Consider the following 19,383-nt stretch of genomic DNA (forward strand, 5'->3'; position numbering starts at 1 on the left):
CAGAAAGTATGTATGGAGCAGGCAACCTTAACCCCTCCAAGATGCAATAATGCTTTTAATTTTTCACTTTCTTTTGGTGAGGCAGATTCTGTTTTCACTTTACCTCTACCTTGAGATATCTTAGGTTCTTGGCCACAATGCTTCACATTGTTTCCGTGCACATTAAAAATGGCACAATTAGGACCTTCCAGATTGAAAGTCAGATACTTATCGTATGAGAGTTTCAAATATCCCACATAAATTTCTTGTGAATTTCCCTTTACTCCTTGCTGGAGCATAGGGTTCCAGTGCAATGACACTAGAAGATTTCCTAGTCATGTCCGAGCAAAGGCTGTCAGAGGAGGGTGCAGAGGTTGTCAACTCTGCTGAAGAGTCTTGAAGCCTAGGGGTGAGTTGAGTGGCTTTTTAGTTACATTCATGTATACGTAAATGAGAAGAAAAAGAACTGTCTGAAAATGGGAAGAAGATGCCAGTTGCCTTTCATACAGTCCATCCCTCCACCAATGACACCTGTGAGAGCTAACTTCCAGAGTCCACTTTCTACCCGATCCCAAAGGGGCTCAAGTGTAAGCAAAACCCACTTGATGGACTGAGAGCATTATATAAATACAATCATCCCCACTCTAATCATCTTGATGGGCAAACTGGACAGAATACCACTCCAAAAACCAATCAACCCCTGTAATCCAGAAGCTAGTTCTAAGGAAAGTTCTGGCCTTGAGATACCAATAAAGCTAGCATGTTGATAACTCTAGATATAGCAGTTAATTTGAATAAAAGCTAAGCAAACTCTGGTGAGGAATATGTGCACATTATAACCAATGAAAATATGAAATAATCTCTCGTATACCCCTGCCCTCCATTTAAAAAAACGATTACATGGGATACAGTCACTGGTGAATTTCCCCGTTTCATCTGTACTATCAAGATGTTTGTTTATCTTACTTTGAAAGGATAGTAAAACATGTTGTGATCAAGTAAGAACCTGCATTGGTCAACGTGTGGTTTATTAATGATGGCAAAGGGTCTGATAGGGCTGTGGTTTTGAATTACTTCATTTTAACTGCTTTATTTCTTGTCATGTTAAAATAATATTGTAGGATGAGTAACAAAAATTACTTTCAGTGATATTTATTGTTTTATCAGTTGAACAGTTCTGGAAAATCAATTCGTTTTTTCAATTTATAGTCTTTCGCAGCTAACAAGGAATGTTTAACCAAACCTACCCCTCTTGCTTCTCCATTTGTCTGTGTGTATCTGATTTGTCACGACTGATGTAATTTCCATTCTTCGGCAAGTAGATATTGTGAAGGTGTCTATAACTATAAGATGAATAAATATAAACATAGTTATGAAGAGGTCGAATAAGAACATTATTTATGGGCATTCAGGATCATCTTTGATGAGTGAAAATAAAAAAGAAAAAACATTAAAAGTTTGTCTATGTTGAAAAGCTTCTAGACCACTCAGCTCATGTGCTTATCTTACTCTGAGAAATGTGTGCTTGCTATAGCTTACATTACTGTGTAATCTCACCATTATAGCAAATTTCTTCATCTGTTGTACTCTTGCAGAAAAAAATTCTCCAGATTAGCAAAGATTTTGATGTTTCTAAGACATTCGGTAAATTTCTTCAATAATATTTCCCTGTACGTACCTCTTACTTCTTAATGAACACCATATTCTTTGGAAGCTTGAATTCCAAGTCAGTGGCCCTTTGTGCTTGTTCCATATGAATAGGTTTCATATTTTGAATAATAATGATAATAGTTTCTTCAACAATCTCTATTTTTTTAGTAGTGTACATTACCTTTAAGTTTAGTGTGATTAGCATTGGTAAATGACTGATGAAGTTGTAAATGGCTACAAACACAAATCACAAGCTCCACGGACCCATTCATCTGGCTGTAAACATTGTGCTAAAGAAAGAGACAAATTTCTTTGTTTTAATAATACCATGTCTCTCAAACATTATGTTTGATACAGGGGTTTTCAAGCGTTTATGATTCTTACAGTTGTGATATGATGAGCCTGTTGCTCAAATTACTGCAACTAAGACTAGTTTCTATAAATGCAAGGAGTTTTAGAGTTACCTTGCTTTTCTAACAGTTCACCTTTGAATAACAGACTGGGGTCAGAAGTTATCAAAATATCATCTGTGATAATGATTCGTAGTGGGAACCTCAAGAGATAAAATGGTGTAAATCCTCTGCTTTTCATATTATGAGAATATAGTCTAGAGCTTAGGATCATTCAAACAATAGCAAAATCTACTTCACTGACCCTATAATGATTTTATATGGGTGTATCGACTTGTGCACACTATTCTTAGAGAGGAAAAGAGAAAGACAGAGTTGTGATGTAATGTAAAATCTGTTTTATTTACTGCACTGGATCTGAATATCATGTTCATCTTGATATGTTGATAGTTGGTTGATTCCCCATCTTTAAAGGTCTCATATCATCACAGGCATAATCGAGAATTTAAACACAGTTATATGTAAAAAAAACAAATTATTAGAAAGAAGGGTTAGGAAAGAATGCGTAGGGTATGGTACTTTTATTTTATTCTCTGTCGTTTTGCGATATCATATGGAAAATATTCCTTCAGTATATTTGATTGATTTAAATTCTCCAAAAAGAAACAAGTTGTGGATGAAAGGAAATTAAAACCCATCTAACTCTACTTAATCGTGGTGTCCTTCATAGTAAACCTTCACGTGAGTGAATTTGATGTTTGTGGTCTCATCAAAGACACGCCTGTCTGGGATGCTGCGGTCAAGTGGAAGCCCATGGGACGCTTGTCGGGATATATTTCTCCATGAACACCACAGAGAGCGTGAGTGCCACCATGCTCAGGGTCGCCATTAGAATGTGTCAGATCGTGCTTACCATCTGTGACAGCCAGCCACAAGGAGAATTCCATGCCATCTTTCTTACCCTTGGGCAACAGCATCCTGTTGGGGATGCCGCAAGACCTTTCAAATTCGTGCAAGTCGACACTACCACTGTCAGCAGCATCTATGAGAGACTGGAAGCTAGGTACATCAGGGACGGTCACTGCAGATTCACTTGACTTTCTCACGATGTGATTATTTCCAGGACCCACTGTCTCAAAGAAAAATAATTTATAAATTAATAACAAAAATTCATAAAAAACACATTCAAATTCAAAACGCATATCTAATACAAAAACCTCTACTGTGTTTGAAATATTAACAAAAATATTCCTGTTATGAAATATTTTGACAAGTATCAGTCAATACTCACGCTTCTTCCAGAATTTGTCCATTTCAATGCAGTGCCAGTGACCACTGGTGTAATCAAATTTCTCACCATTGTTGTCATAATCAGGGCACAAGTAGATACGGAAAGTTCCAAGGACCTCACCGCCATTGTTGTTCTTGACATCAGCAACAAAGGAGAAATCTTTGTGGTTCAGACGGTCGACATGGGCTTTGAGGTCGACATCTTCGATACCCTGCGCACTGTCTACTGCATTACGCAGATCAAATTCATAGTGCTCAAAGTAAGTTTTCAGCTCTCCCTCAACACCAACACTTTCGATGTCAACTCCAGGGAAATCTAAGTCTTCATGAGTGTAGGGAGGAAGGCTATCCTTGTGTTCCTTAAAGATGTTGTCCATATATTTATGAAGTCTGAAGAATGTAGGATCACGAGTGGCTGTTTCAAAGTGTTCCATTACACCTGGAGGCATGTTGTATTTTCCATGGGGATCACCTTGACGACCAAGCATGATGTGAGCCAAGTTGTGGAGTGCACCATAATACTGAGCATTAGGACTGTACACAGATGATTCAATAATGTCACCAAGCTTGTCAATTCCCTCATCATTCATGATGTTAATGACTTTTCCATCCTTGTCAGTGATGTATCCATGAGCTATAGCATCATGGATACGACTTTCCATGATAATCATGTCACGAACTCTAGCTACTCCATCGACGTCCTCAAAATGGATGTGGTCAGGACGAGCTGGGAATTCACCACCATATTTGTAGATGGTGTGTGGGGCAAATCCTTCTTCAATTGGTTTATCCCATTGAAGTTCATCTACCATATCCAAATAGTTGGAGAGACGTTCAGAATCAAAGCGAACAGTGAGCTGATGATGAACCCAGAAGAAGAGTTCTCCCTTGCGGTCCAAATGATGTCCGTATTTGTCTTCCCACCAGAAGGGGAAATCCATATGCCATGTAACGTGATGCACATTCATACCAATATCTTCTCCAAAATAGGCCACACGTTGTTCCTTATTCTTTTTGGTGCCAGTGAATTCCATCTCGAAGTTACCTGCGGTGTGGGTCATCTTAGCTGTGTAAGCCTTCTGGATAACTTCACTGTTTGTAAACAAGTGAGGGTAACTTCATATAGAGGAGGAAGGACTATGCCATGTCCAAGATCAGAGTGAATGACAGCAGTGTAAAGGGCATACACAAACTCTCCTTCATTCATGTGCTCACGCCAGTATGCAGCATTTTTAACAGCACAGTCCCAGTCCTTGCACTGCAGCAACACATCGAAAAGCATCAGAGCTTCTTCCCTCTGGCGTTCATTGAAAGAGAGAACCAGTGGTGTTGTTCCAAAGTCTGTGATCCTTAAGTTCCTGGGCCAAATGACGAGCAGCTTCACCTCCATCCTTGTATATAGAGGTGTCTCCTTCAGGGTCGAAGGATGATGCATATCCTTTCAGGTCATCAAAATGGAGGTGATCATAGATCTTCCAGAGAAGATGGTTCACATCCTGTTGTCTCTTGGCCAAAGGGACATCTGCAAAAAAACCTTACTTAAAAAAGTACGAATAGAATGGGGTAAATTATGAAAATCAAACTAACGAGAAGTTTGGTTATGTTAATTTGGAAAATTGTTTATTTACGTTAAATTGAAAGTCTTCGTTAAAGATCTTACTTATATACGCGCACAGCCACACATTTGAATGCTTGAATTAATTATTGAATTGCGTACCAGTTATGGTTAAATACTCTGTATCGAACTTTAACAAATATTTATTCTAGTGCTGAAGATGAAGGAATACTTATTAACAATCAAGAATCCAGAACGTGAAGAATGGAAAATGTTTTAAATATCACGAAAAGGATGATTCGAGGTAAAGGGAAATGCGGAAAGAAGAAATCCCGCTCATTAAAAGAGAAAAAATAAAAATTAAATAGATAAAAAAGATTAAAATGCAAGGAGAGCAGCATTAGGGTAGTAGTGCATTGCAGATACAAGAGACACATAAAAATACACTGATTGTTACACTACTGTTGCATTAGCAAGTGACAGATTTTGTTAGAGAGGACTTAAAAGTTATACTCACCAGCGGCAGCCAGGGCCACCAGAGCACACAAGACTAACACCTTCATTGTGATGTGATCAAGCAGCGCCCCTGTCCCTCTTATATAGCCCTCCTTCTGCTTGCCGGCCAAGACAAAGGTCGCTGCAACAGCTGATAATATTGCTTGTGGAGCAAAGCTCTGGGGCAGTTGATAGTGTTGCTAAGCAAGCAATCAGTGCCTTTAGTGACTTTAGTCCTCTCTCTCTCTCTCTCTCTCTCTCTCTCTCTCTCTCTCTCTCTCTCTCTCTCTCTCTCTCTCTCTCAGGTAGGGAATCCTCGACGCATCGTCTGTGATAATCGGACTCCATATACTATTAATTTCGAATATACTGATCATGTAATTCATCACTCCACTTCTCTTGGACATTAGCCTGAGAGAGAGAGAGAGAGAGTCCCCCTCATTATGTCTTTTCCAGTGAAAATTATTAGCAACAGAAATCCTTTTTATATCACTAAAAAGTTCTAAGTAACTCAGAGACAAGAAGGAAAATTTGATTCATAAAATCTTTTGCATAGCTATGAATCTGCAATACGTGTATCAAACAGGAATTTAACAATTGAAAACTTCATGTTAGCCACCAAAAAAGAATAACATTTTAAATTTTCATTTACAAATACAGAGCAAAGGCAGCATCGAATTTTTATGATGTATATGTTTTCTGTAGAGTCAGTTTTTTTACAAGTCAGATATTTCAATAAAAATTGATTTTTAGCTGTGTTCTGTGGAGACCCCTTTATTGAGGGAAACGACTTATCTTTAGAAAGAGAGAGAGAGAGAGAGAGAGAGAGAGAGAGAGAGAGATGGAGAAACTTGGCTAATGTCATGTCTGCCTTAGCAACACTGTTGGTTGCCCTGAATTTTTGCTTTTGCCTATAATTATCAGCTGTTGCAGCGACCTTTGTCATGGCCGGCAAGCAACGGCAGAGGTATATAAGGCAGACTGGGACGCTGCTTGGGCACATCACAATGAGGGTGTTAGTCTTGTGCGCTCTGGTGGCCCTGGCTGCCGCTGGTGAGTTGACCTCAGAAGTTCTCTCTTTTCTTTTGAAATCTGTCGTTTGGTATTCAAGAGTGTTTCAGATGCAAGAATGAATCTATCTTCCTTTACATGATAGTATACCTTTTTAGTTAAAGATCTAGTATCAGAATGAACATATTTCTAATTGCCCTTCTATTCTTATTCTCAAAGTTCATCCTGTAGCTTTTGCATACAAAGGTAATCTTATCATTTGGTGTTGTGACCCCGAAAGAAGTTCGTTTTGTTCATGCTAAAACCTAATGCAATCGTTTCCACCATTAAGTGCAGTTGTTGAAATTTATCGTTATTTTTTTTCATTATTCAACATGTGAATATATTACCTATATCGACTGACGTATGGAAAAATGAATCTATGGTTTTGCAAGCTTTGATATGGAAATATCAAAGCTTGCAAAACCTGGGTATAATTCGGTCTTCGAGAAAGACTGAAGAAAATCAAACTCGTGTTTCCGTGTTTTTTACTCCAATATTTGATTAATTTGATTGAAAAATTGTAGCATTTCACGACAACATGTGATCACGATTCATTTAAAGTTCTCGCGTATTTTTCTATCTCCGCATCTTTTGTCCCCCGTAGGCAGGTAGTGGTGTCAGTGCGCCTCACGCATTGCACTGCAGCATTACTTAAGGTTCACTGGAGCGTTCCTTGGGTCCTTAGCTGCAACCCATTCCATTTCTTTTACTGTACCTCCTTTCAAATTCTCTTTCTTACATCTTGCTAACCAACCTCTCTTAACAGTTGTTTCCTAGTGCAACTACGAGGTTTTCCTCCAGTTACACCTGTCAGGCCTTTCTACTCCGAATTTCCGTTTCAGCGCTGCATGACATCGTAGGTCCCAGCACTTGGCCTTCGGCCTAAATTCTATATTCCATTCCATTCCACATCCTTTGTTCTTTTCTGTTTATGAATATCATTTGGATTTGATCATACATTGACTTAAATCTTTTTTGAGGGTAGAAAAATTCAGAAAGAATGAGAAAATAGTAAAGTTGAATCATAACTTAATAATAAAATATTTACTAATTATCACAGACTTAATTACTCACTATGAGTGTGTTACCTTTCTTAAACTACTTCAACTCTTGGGGTCCTACTTTTCCTAAGTTTCTTATATTCTCTCTCAATCTCTGCTCTAGATTCTTTCTGTATTCTTTGATTTCAAAAAGAAAATAAGCTATTTAATGTGAATCGTCAAAAGAGTAAAGAAGGCTCTGTTTTATGCCTAGTTCCTCATCGCTGGAGTAAATATTTAAAGAAGTCCCTTTTATATCTCTGTGTAATCATAATAAAATTTCTGCTTAGCCGGATTTTCATAATTTGCCCCAATTTATATGCACTTCTTCAGTATTACTTTTTATGTTCCTGATTTCAATGAAAATAAATTCTTTATAACAGATGTCCCTTTGGCCAAGAGACAACAGGATGTGAACCATCTTCTCTGGAAGATCTATGATCACCTCCATTTTGATGACCTGAAAGGATATGCATCATCCTTCGACCCTGAAGGAGACACCTCTATATACAAGGATGGAGGTGAAGCTGCTCGTCATTTGGCCCAGGAACTTAGGATCACAGACTTTTGGAACAACACCACTGGTTCTCTCTTTTCAATGAACGCCAGAGGAAGAAGCTCTGATGCTTTTCGATGTGTTGCTGCAGTGCAAGGACTGGGACTGTGCTGTTAAAATGCTGCATACTGGCGTGAGCACATGAATGAAGGAGAGTTTGTGTATGCCCTTTACACTGCTGTCATTCACTCTGATCTTGGACATGGCATAGTCCTTCCTCCTCTATATGAAGTTACCCCTCACTTGTTTACAAACAGTGAAGTTATCCAGAAGGCTTACACAGCTAAGATGACCCACACCGCAGGTAACTTCGAGATGGAATTCACTGGCACCAAAAAGAATAAGGAACAACGTGTGGCCTATTTTGGAGAAGATATTGGTATGAATGTGCATCACGTTACATGGCATATGGATTTCCCCTTCTGGTGGGAAGACAAATACGGACATCACTTGGATCGCAAGGGAGAACTCTTCTTTTGGGTACATCATCAGCTCACTGTTCGCTTTGATTCTGAGCGTCTCTCCAACTATTTGGATATGGTAGATGAACTTCAATGGGATAAACCAATTGAAGAAGGTTTTGCTCCACACACCATCTACAAATATGGTGGTGAATTCCCAGCTCGTCCTGACCACATCCATTTTGAGGACGTCGATGGAGTAGCTAGAGTTCGTGACATGATTATCATGGAAAGTCGTATCCATGATGCTATAGCTCATGGATACATCACTGACAAGGATGGAAAAGTCATTAACATCATGAATGATGAGGGAATTGACAAGCTTGGTGACATTATTGAATCATCTGTGTACAGTCCTAATGCTCAGTATTATGGTGCACTCCACAACTTGGCTCACATCATGCTTGGTCGTCAAGGTGATCCCCATGGAAAATACAACATGCCTCCAGGTGTAATGGAACACTTTGAAACAGCCACTCGTGATCCTACATTCTTCAGACTTCATAAATATATGGACAACATCTTTAAGGAACACAAGGACAGCCTTCCTCCCTACACTCATGAAGACTTAGATTTCCCTGGAGTTGACATCGAAAGTGTTGGTGTTGAGGGAGAGCTGAAAACTTACTTTGAGCACTATGAATTTGATCTGCGTAATGCAGTAGACAGTGCACAGGGTATCGAAGATGTCGACCTCAAAGCCCATGTCGACCGTCTGAACCACAAAGATTTCTCCTTTGTTGCTGATGTCAAGAACAACAATGGCGGTGAGGTCCTTGGAACTTTCCGTATCTACTTGTGCCCTGATTATGACAACAATGGTGAGAAATTTGATTACACCAGTGGCCACTGGCACTGCATTGAAATGGACAAATTCTGGAAGAAGCGTGAGTATTGACTGATATTTGTCAAAATATTTCATAACAGGAATATTTTTGTTAATATTTCAAACACAGTAGAGGTTTTTGTATTAGATATACGTTTTGAATTTGAATGTGTTTTTTATGAATTTTTGTTATTAATTTATAAATTATTTTTCTTTGAGACAGTGGGTCCTGGAAATAATCACATCGTGAGAAAGTCAAGTGAATCTGCAGTGACCGTCCCTGATGTACCTAGCTTCCAGTCTCTCATAGATGCTGCTGACAGTGGTAGTGTCGATTTGCACGAATTTGAAAGGTCTTGCGGCATCCCCAACAGGATGCTGTTGCCCAAGGGTAAGAAAGATGGCATGGAATTCTCCTTGTGGCTGGCTGTCACAGATGGTAAGCACGATCTGACACATTCTAATGGCGACCCTGAGCATGGTGGCACTCACGCTCTCTGTGGTGTTCATGGAGAAACATATCCCGACAAGCGTCCCATGGGCTTCCCACTTGACCGCAGCATCCCAGACAGGCGTGTCTTTGATGAGACCACAAACATCAAATTCACTCACGTGAAGGTTTACTATGAAGGACACCACGATTAAGTAGAGTTAGATGGGTTTTAATTTCCTTTCATCCACAACTTGTTTCTTTTTGGAGAATTTAAATCAATCAAATATACTGAAGGAATATTTTCCATATGATATCGCAAAACGACAGAGAATAAAATAAAAGTACCATACCCTACGCATTCTTTCCTAACCCTTCTTTCTAATAATTTTTTTTTTTACATATAACTGTGTTTAAATTCTCGATTATGCCTGTCATGATATGAGACCTTTAAAGATGGGGAATCAACCAACTATCAACATATCAAGATGAACATGATATTCAGATCCAGTGCAGTAAATAAAACAGATTTTACATTACATCACAACTCTGTCTTTCTCTTTTCCTCTCTAAGAATAGTGTGCAGAAGTCGATACACCCATATAAAATCATTATAGGGTCAGTGAAGTAGTTTTTGCTATTGTTTGAATGATCTTAAGCTCTGGACTATATTCTCATAATATGAAAAGCAGAGGATTTACACCATTTTATCTCTTGAGGTTCCCACTACGAATCATTATCACAGATGATATTTTGATAACTTCTGACCCCACTCTGTTATTCAAAGGTGAACTGTTAGAAAAGCAAGGTAACTCTAAAACTCCTTGCATTTATAGAAACTAGTCTTAGTTGCAGTAATTTGAGCAACAGGCTCATCATATCACAACTGTAAGAATCATAAACGCTTGAAAACCCCTGTATCAAACATAATGTTTGAGAGACATGGTATTATTAAAACAAAGAAATTTATCTCTGTCTTTAACACAATGTTTACAGCCAGATGACTGGGTCCGTGGAGCTTGTGATTTGTGTTTGTAGCCATTTACAACTTCATCAGTCATTTACCAATGCTAATCACACTAAACTTAAAGGTAATGTACACTACTAAAAAAATAGAGATTGTTGAAGAAACTATTATCATTATTATTCAAAATATGAAACCTATTCATATGGAACAAGCCCAAAGGGCCACTGACTGGGAATTCAAGCTTCCAAAGAATATGGTGTTCATTAAGAAGTAAGAGGTACGTACAGGGAAATATTATTGAAGAAATTTACCGAATGTCTTAGAAACATCAAAATCTTTGCTAATCTGGAGGATTTTTTTCTGCAAGAGTACAACAGATGAAGAAATTTGCTACAATGGTGAGATTACACAGTAATGTAAGCTATAGCAAGCACACATTTCTCAGAGTAAGATAAGCACATGAGCTGAGTGGTCTAGAAGCTTGTCAACATAGACAAACATTTAATGTGTTTTCTTTTTTATTTTCACTCATCAAAGATGATCCTGAATGCCCATAAATAATGTTCTTATTTGACCTCTTCATATCCATGTTTATATTTATTCATCTTATAGTTATAGGCACCTTCACAATATCTATTTGCCGAAGAATGGAAATTACATCAGTCGTGACAAATCAGATACACACAGACAAATGGAGAAGCAAGAGGGGTAGGGTTGGTTAAACATTCCTTGCTAGCTGCGAAAGACTATAAATTGAAAAAACGAGTTGATTTTCCAGAACTGTTCAACTGATCAAACAATAAATATCACTGAAAGTAATTTTTGTTACTCATCCTACAATATTATTTTAACATGACAAGAAATAAAGCATTTAAATGAACTAATTCAAAACCACAGCCCTATCAGACCCTTTGCCATCATTAATAAACCACAGGTTGACCGATGCAGGTTCTTACTTGATCACAACATGCTTTACAATCCTTCCAAAGTAAGATAAACAAACATCTTGATAGTACAGATGAAACGGGGAAACTCACCAGTGACTGTATCCCATGTAATGGTTTTTTTAAATGGAGGGCAGGGATATACGAGAGATTATTTCATATTTTCATTGGTCATAATGTGCACATATTCCTCACCAGAGTTTGCTTAGCTTTTATTCAAATTAACTGCTGTATCTAGAGTTATCAACATGCTACTTTATTGGTATCTCAAGGCCAGAACTTTTCTTAAAACTAGCTTCTGGATTACAGGGGTTGATTGGTTTTTGGAGTGGTATTCTGTCCAGTTTGACCATCAAGATGATTAGAGTGGGGATGATTGTATTTATATAATGCTCTCAGTCCATCAAGTGGGTTTTGCTTACACTTGAGCCCCTTTGGGGTAGGGTAGAAAGTGGACATTTGGAAGTTAGCTCTCACAGGTGTCATTGGTGGAGGGATGGACTGTATGAAAGGCAACTGGCATCTTCTTCCTATTTTCAGACAGTTCTTTTTCTTCTCATTTACGTATACATGAATGTAACTAAAAAGCTTCTTACCCCTAGGCTTCAAGACTCTTCAGCAGAGTTGACAACCTCTGCACCCTCCTCTGGCAGCCTCTGCTTGGACATGACTAGGAAATCTTCTAGTGTAATTGCACTGGAACCCTATGCTCCAGCAAGGAGTGAAGGGAAATTCACAAGAAATTTATGTGGGATATTTGAAACACTCTCATACGATAATTATCTGACTTTCAATCTGGGAGGTCCTCATTGTGCCATTTTTAATGTGCACAGAAACAATGTGAAGCATTGTGGCCAAGAACCTAAGATATCTCAAGGTAGAGGTAAAGTGAAATAGAATCTGCCTCACCAAAAGAAAGTGAAAAATTAAAAGGATTATTGCATCTTGGAGGGGTTAAGGTTGCCTGCTCCATACATACTTTCTGGAATCACTCCAAGGGAATGATATTTGCACTGAAACTGAAGATGTATTCAGAAGAGAAACCCAGAGAAGAATTTAAAGATAAAAGTGTGATTAGAGTTGAAAGAATGAGCATCAATTGTGCCTTAGTTCTGCTTCCAAACTGAAAGATTACATTCAATTCCACCCCTTTACCTAATGTAGTAAAAGTAGCATGGTTGTGTTCTAAGGATGCATAGTATATCCCAATCCCAATGAGATGTTTTTATTGTCAAGGATATGATCATATCTTAGGGTCTCGTAGGCAGAAAATACAAGGCAAGGTGCCATGTGCATTAAGTGTAGGGAACCAGAGCAAAATGAATGTCATAGAGAACCAAAATGTATACATTGTGGAACTAATCATGCATCCTCATAACACAACTGTGATGTGTGCTTCATGGAAAAAGAAATACACACATTACGGGTAACCAAACACATCACATTTGCAGAGGCTAAAAAGAAATTATTAAGCAGGTTTATTAAAACCAGAATATCATTGTCTAGTATTTCAGCTAACTGAAGAAATGTAAAGACTACCATAGATGCTTCCCATCCTAATGTAAAGGGAACATCAAAGACAACCTTTACTCCTGTCTTTGCAGAGGCTGCAGAGGTGTTTCTGATGCTTCTTCCTCTTCAAAGGCTCTGCCAGTTATTTCTGGTGTTCCTACCTGTCCGGAGACTGTGCTAGTTGTTTCCGGCACTCCTGCCTCTCTGGAGGCTGCATTAGTTGTACCTGGTATGTTCAACTACATGGAGGCTCTGACTGGCAATTCTGCCTCTTTGTAGGCTGCACCAGTCATATCTGGTGTTTCTGTTTCTCTGGAGCCTGCACCAGCTTTGACTGGCGCTCCTGATGCTTAAGAAGCTGCAATAGCTGTGTCTGACACTTCCCCCCGCCCCCTCTCCTCAGGCAGCGCCAATTATGTCTGGTGTTTCTAAGCTTGATATTTCCCCTACAGCCACTAACATTAAATTCACTCACGTGAAAGTATATCATGATGACGGCAAACTCACCACTGTAGGGCATTAAACGACCCAAGAAAAATGTCTGACTTTTGAACTGGAGGAATTGAATTTCTAATCATGTGATGTCCCTGATTCCTTACTTTGATATTTTAAATCAGTTTTGGTTCCAACTTAATGCAAAAATAAAGAAATAAAATTCATCAATAGCACTGTTAAGTTTTATTTATTCACACTGTTCTCCTGAATTAAAAACATACAATAGTGGCATTAACAAAAAATCCAAATACGCGCTAACTATTACTTCCTATAAATACTTTAAGTTTAATTAAGGCTATTAAAAAAACTGCAAAAGAATAACACACACAAATATATATATATATATATATATACACATACGTGTGCATATATTTTAAAAATTTTCTATAGATTTGTAAATATTTCCGGACTAGTTATTTTTACTGCTTAGCATAAATATATGTAGTATAAATCTCTGACTCACATCGGGATCGAACCCCAACTCTCTCAGAATGAAAGGCCGGGGCACTAGCAATTGATCCAGAAGTCATAAAAGAAGTTGGAACCTAAAGCCTTCTGTACCTGAGGTTCTTGGTTCTTTCTGGGAAGCTGCTGCTTAACATACATAGTTTAGTGGTCATAACATTTCACCAGAATGTCAGCAAATTTCCAGCAGATGTAAATGAGGCAATACCAGCATTGCTGAATATCTCCTCTATATATATATATATATATATATATATATATATATATATATATATATATATATATATATATATATATATATATGTATGTATGTATATTAACTTTATCACTTACATAGTTGTTCTGTGCATTAATACAATTATTAACATGACCTCATTAAAACTGGATGGTATGTAGTGGAGATTATTTATTCAGGAAAAGTTACATGCTTTCTAGGACTATCAGTCCTCATTGTCAAGTATCCTGGAAAGCTTGTAACTTTTCCTGAATAAATATCTCCATTAAATACCTTCCAGTTTTAATGAGGTCCTGTTTATATATATATATATATATATATATATATATATATATATATATATATATATATATATATATATATATATATATATGTATATATATACATATGTATATATATATAAATATATATATACACACATATTCAACAGGAGGAAGTTTCTTAAAACCCAACAATACAATGAAGGCATGGGAAGCACAACAACAGGTCAAGGAAGTCATATTTATTGGACTGACAGATAGGTTACTTCAGGTCCGAATCGACAGTCATGGAGCTGCCAACTATAGAACTGGCACCAAACTTTCAAATCCAGAATTTTCCAACATAAGGGATCGTGCCGATAACTGCAAGTAATCCATTCAGTACAAAGAATAGGGTTTTGGGCAGAGCCTCCAATCACAATCACAAGCTTTTAACAATTAATGAATCACTGTTTACTGAAAAACTGATACCCTAACTGAACACCCATGCCACGTCTACACCTCTTTATCTCTCGTGAACTGTTTACGTTTTTCCGGTTCTTTGTCAGTCCCCCCTCTGCCTCCACACACAACAGTTGGTCCTTATTCATATCTTTAGCTGTGTTTCTTTTATTGTAACTTATATTGTGTATTTTAATATTTGACACTTAAGTTTGTTGTACTAATAAGGTATGATTACTTTGTATTTTGATAATGGGCCTGCTGGTTGGCTTCGAAACGTTGTAACCGAATAAATATGACTTTCTTGACCTGTTGGTGTGCTTCCCCTGCCTTCACTGTGTGTGTGTGTATGTATGTATATATGTGTGTGTATATATATATATATATATATATATATATATATATATATATATATATATATATATATATATATATATATATATATATATAATATCAAAAAAATTAAGTTACAATCTTCGTATAATATGGAATTTATTATATTTACTAGAACTTAGGAGTAACTCACACCTAAGGGGAATTAAAACAGATAAGTGTATTTGCCCAAGCTATATTCAAACTGCAGATTCTTGGATGAAAATCCTTTGCAGAAAAGTTGAACAACCCTGCTTGGAAGCCTCACCGTCAGTGCATATCACCCCGTACACAGACTTCAATAATCGCCTTCCTTCCTGAATGATGAGACCCTTCCTTCCCAATACCTTTTCACATCATCTGTCTAACCCTTTCTCCTACTCTTTCCTACCAACTCTTCTGAGACATATTTTTTTTCAACAAACTATCATCCTCCATCCTTTCCACATACCCAAATCATCCAGTCAATTTCTGTTGCATTCCTGTCCTGTTCTGAGGTCTGTTAACTGTCATCCTTACATTCTCAAAAGTAACTTCCAATAGGATTCTCAAGCTTGCATCAACGTTTCTACTCTTGTACCTATCAGCTCTGCATCTCTTTTAACTTCCACATTCAACAAGTCTTCAAAATGCTCACTCCACTGACTCATAACTGTATACTCTTCTCATAGTATCTCTCCATGTGGATTCTTTAATCTGGAATCCATTTAATTTTGGTAATGAACTTTTCCTTGTGCATTCATAAACCTTGTAGTGCAACTTGCCTTGGAAATGTTAGGAGTAGTAGGCGTTCATCCACGATTTCCTTGAGTGCAGGTGTACAGAAATACCACTGCGAATTCTTGTGTAATAAATTCCATCTCATCAGTTAAGTATAGCTTAGTTTTACCAGACCACTGAGCTGATTAACAGCTCTCCTAGGGCCGGCCCGAAGGATTAGACTTATTTTACGTGGCTAAGAACCAATTGGTTACTTAGCAACGGGACCTACAGCTTATTGTGGAATCCGAACCACATTATAGCGAGAAATGAATTTCTATCACCAGAAATAAATTCCTCTAACTCTTCACCAGCCGGCCGGGGGAACTGAACTCCGGCCCATCGAGTGACAGTCTGAAGCTCAACCGACTCAGCCAACATCTCATCAGTGAATCTGGTTAATTATTTAATTAACATTTTAATATACACAGATATTTATATACTTACACACACATATATATATATATGACATGTTAATATATATATTAAAATGTCACTTAAACACAAGATCACTGATGAGGTGGATTTTAGTACAAAAGAATTCGCACTATGGCGTTTCTGTATCCCGTCCCTCAGTCCAGGTCACGAATCTGAATCATTTAGAAAATACCGAAACACTTGGAAATGGAAAATTCTCTTTACATTGAGGTTCATAATTTATATGTGGAAAAGACATCAGTATTCATAACCTTATCACTCTATTTGTTAGAAATAGAATAGAGGCTTTACTTATAAAATCTCTAACTTCAAGTACTTTGCTAACTGAGCTACCTGAATTTTTAAAATACCAAATAGATTTTATGGAATTGAAAAAATCTACATTAAATAAAACATTCTATTTCAAATGATCTAATATACCTTTCCTTCTTAAATTCAGGGCTTGATTTATTCACATTACTCTCGCTTTCACAACTTCATCTGTAAAAGAGTATCAATACAAATTCTGACACTTGGCCAGCAGAACTATACATATCAATGTCAAGACCTTTGTGAAATTCACTTTAGCCTCACAACCCAGTTGAATTTTCCTTTTCTTTTGTTAGAAAGACAGCCTTGATAAACATCTAATATGAACACAGATATATTTCGACAAACAGAAGACTGACTATCTCCCGTCGAGAAAAACTTTCAATTTTCCTTATGCGTTCTGAAACTGCTCAATGTGTTCGTTTCCTTTAATCTTCCAGTACACTGGAACAAAAACTTGTTAGGTTCCTGCCTTTACTTAATCATGGTCTGATAACTCATTAGGCAAGAAACATTTGAGGATAGCTAGTTGCAGCTTCTGATACTCAGAGAATCAAACAATATTCACAGTGTTAGAACTCAATAAGATTTGTCGAATTTTAACAGTAAATTTATACAAGGTTTAGTGAATGGAATTTGCGGATCTCTCCCAACAAAACGTTGCTTATTTCTTCATAGCGTACTGATTTGCATTGGCTCATGGACATTTTCAATAACACTGCAGCCAAAGAGGCATATACGACTAGTAAAATGTTGTTCTACTCATAAAGATTTGGATTTTCAAATAAAGGCAATGTACATATACAGTCCCACTTAGTTTCTAATTCTATCAGAGTAATTCACAGTCAAGCAGGACCTGAGCAGCAATCTTCATTATCATGACCCAGTAAAGAAACAGTTACATATTAATTTGGTGTGAATTGAACTGAACTGAATACAGACTTTAGGCCAAAGGCCAAGTATTGGGACCTATGAGGTCATTCGGCGATGAAATGGAAATTGACAGCAAAAGACTTGAAAGGTGTAACAGGAGGAAAACTTTGCAGTTGCACTATGATTCAACTGTTAGAAGAGGGTGGAAAGTAAGATGGAAGAAGGAGAATATGAAAGGAGGTACAGTAAAAGGAACGAAAGGGGTTGAAGCTAGGTGCCGAAGGCACGCTGCAAAGAACATTAAGTAATGCCTACAGTGCACGACATAAGGTGCACTGACGGCAGTAACGCCCTAAGGGGGATTGGTTTGGTGTGACCCATCGAAAAGGATAAGATAATTTTTCATCCAATATGAGCTTTAGTCAGTATCCATTGATATTTCAAATACAATAGATTTAGAAGATTATACAATCTAATAAGTCGAAAATTAAAATGACAAACTTAGACATTTGTGCCACATAGTGTCTGTTAAGAAAAAAAAAAAAAAAAATATATATATATATATATATATATATATATATATATATATATATATATATATATATATATATATATATATATATACATCACGAAGGAAAGCAGTAGGAAAGGCATCCTCATCATCTACAGTTTTTATTTTCAATGCCGACGTTTCATGACGAATTCCAAGTCGCATTTTCAAGGCTATAAAATATAATATAATTTGCGAACATCAGTAACAAATTAATGCAATGACAACAGCTCTTTCTGTAGTAAAAATATTTAAAAACAAAACACATTCCAATAAGTAAAAGGAGTTCACTAAAATCTTAAAACAACCTACGTATATGAAGGAAAGAACAAGACTAATATAAATAAGTAAAAACAGAGTGAGGAAAACCAGTTGTCCAAACTAGGCTATAAACAATTTCACTGAGGACGATTGAGTATTTAACGACGGCACAGTCTTCTTGATAATTATGGATTCTAGGATGGTTAAGTCGTTGTTGTTGTAAATCATTCAAAATTATGTAAAACTTATATTGACAGCAAGGATTTTTCCATCTTAGGCCAAGTGCAGAACAACAACGACTTAACCATCCTAGAATCCATAATTATCAAGAAGACTGTACCGTCGTTAAATACTCAATCGTCCTCAGTGAAATTGTTTATAGCCTAGTTTGGACAACTGGTTTTCCTCACTCTGTTTTTACTTATTTATATTAGTCTTGTTCTTTCCTTCATATAGGTAGGTTGTTTTAAGATTTTAGTGAACTCATTTTACTTATTGAATGTGTTTTGTTTTTAAATATTTTTACTACAGAAAGAGCTGTTGTCATTGCATTAATTTGTTATTGATGTTCGCAAATTATATTATATTTTATAGCCTTGAAAATGCGACTTGGAATTCGTCGCGAAACGTCGGCATTGAAAATAAACTGTAGATGATGAGGATGCCTTTCCCTACTGCTTCCTTCGTGATGTATACTTCGAGCTTCAGCTCCGGCCCTTATATGTATATATATATATATATATATATATATATATATATATATATATATATATATATATATATATATATATATATATATATATATATATATATATAT

At 37.0% G+C, this 19,383-nt stretch overlaps 1 long non-coding RNA gene and 2 pseudogenes across 1 annotated transcript in view; 2 read left to right on the forward strand and 1 right to left on the reverse strand.

The window, feature by feature from the left end:
* The window catches only part of LOC136844584 (uncharacterized), a 303,347-nt gene that overhangs the window by 249,684 nt on the left and 34,280 nt on the right, over positions 1–19,383 (forward strand). The window lies entirely within an intron of this gene.
* Positions 2,546–5,497, reverse strand: LOC136844576 (hemocyanin B chain-like; annotated as a pseudogene).
* Positions 6,224–10,042, forward strand: LOC136844570 (hemocyanin B chain-like; annotated as a pseudogene).

Source organism: Macrobrachium rosenbergii, chromosome 13, assembly GCF_040412425.1.
Source record: "Macrobrachium rosenbergii isolate ZJJX-2024 chromosome 13, ASM4041242v1, whole genome shotgun sequence".
In the NCBI taxonomy this organism is placed as follows: domain Eukaryota; kingdom Metazoa; phylum Arthropoda; class Malacostraca; order Decapoda; family Palaemonidae; genus Macrobrachium; species Macrobrachium rosenbergii.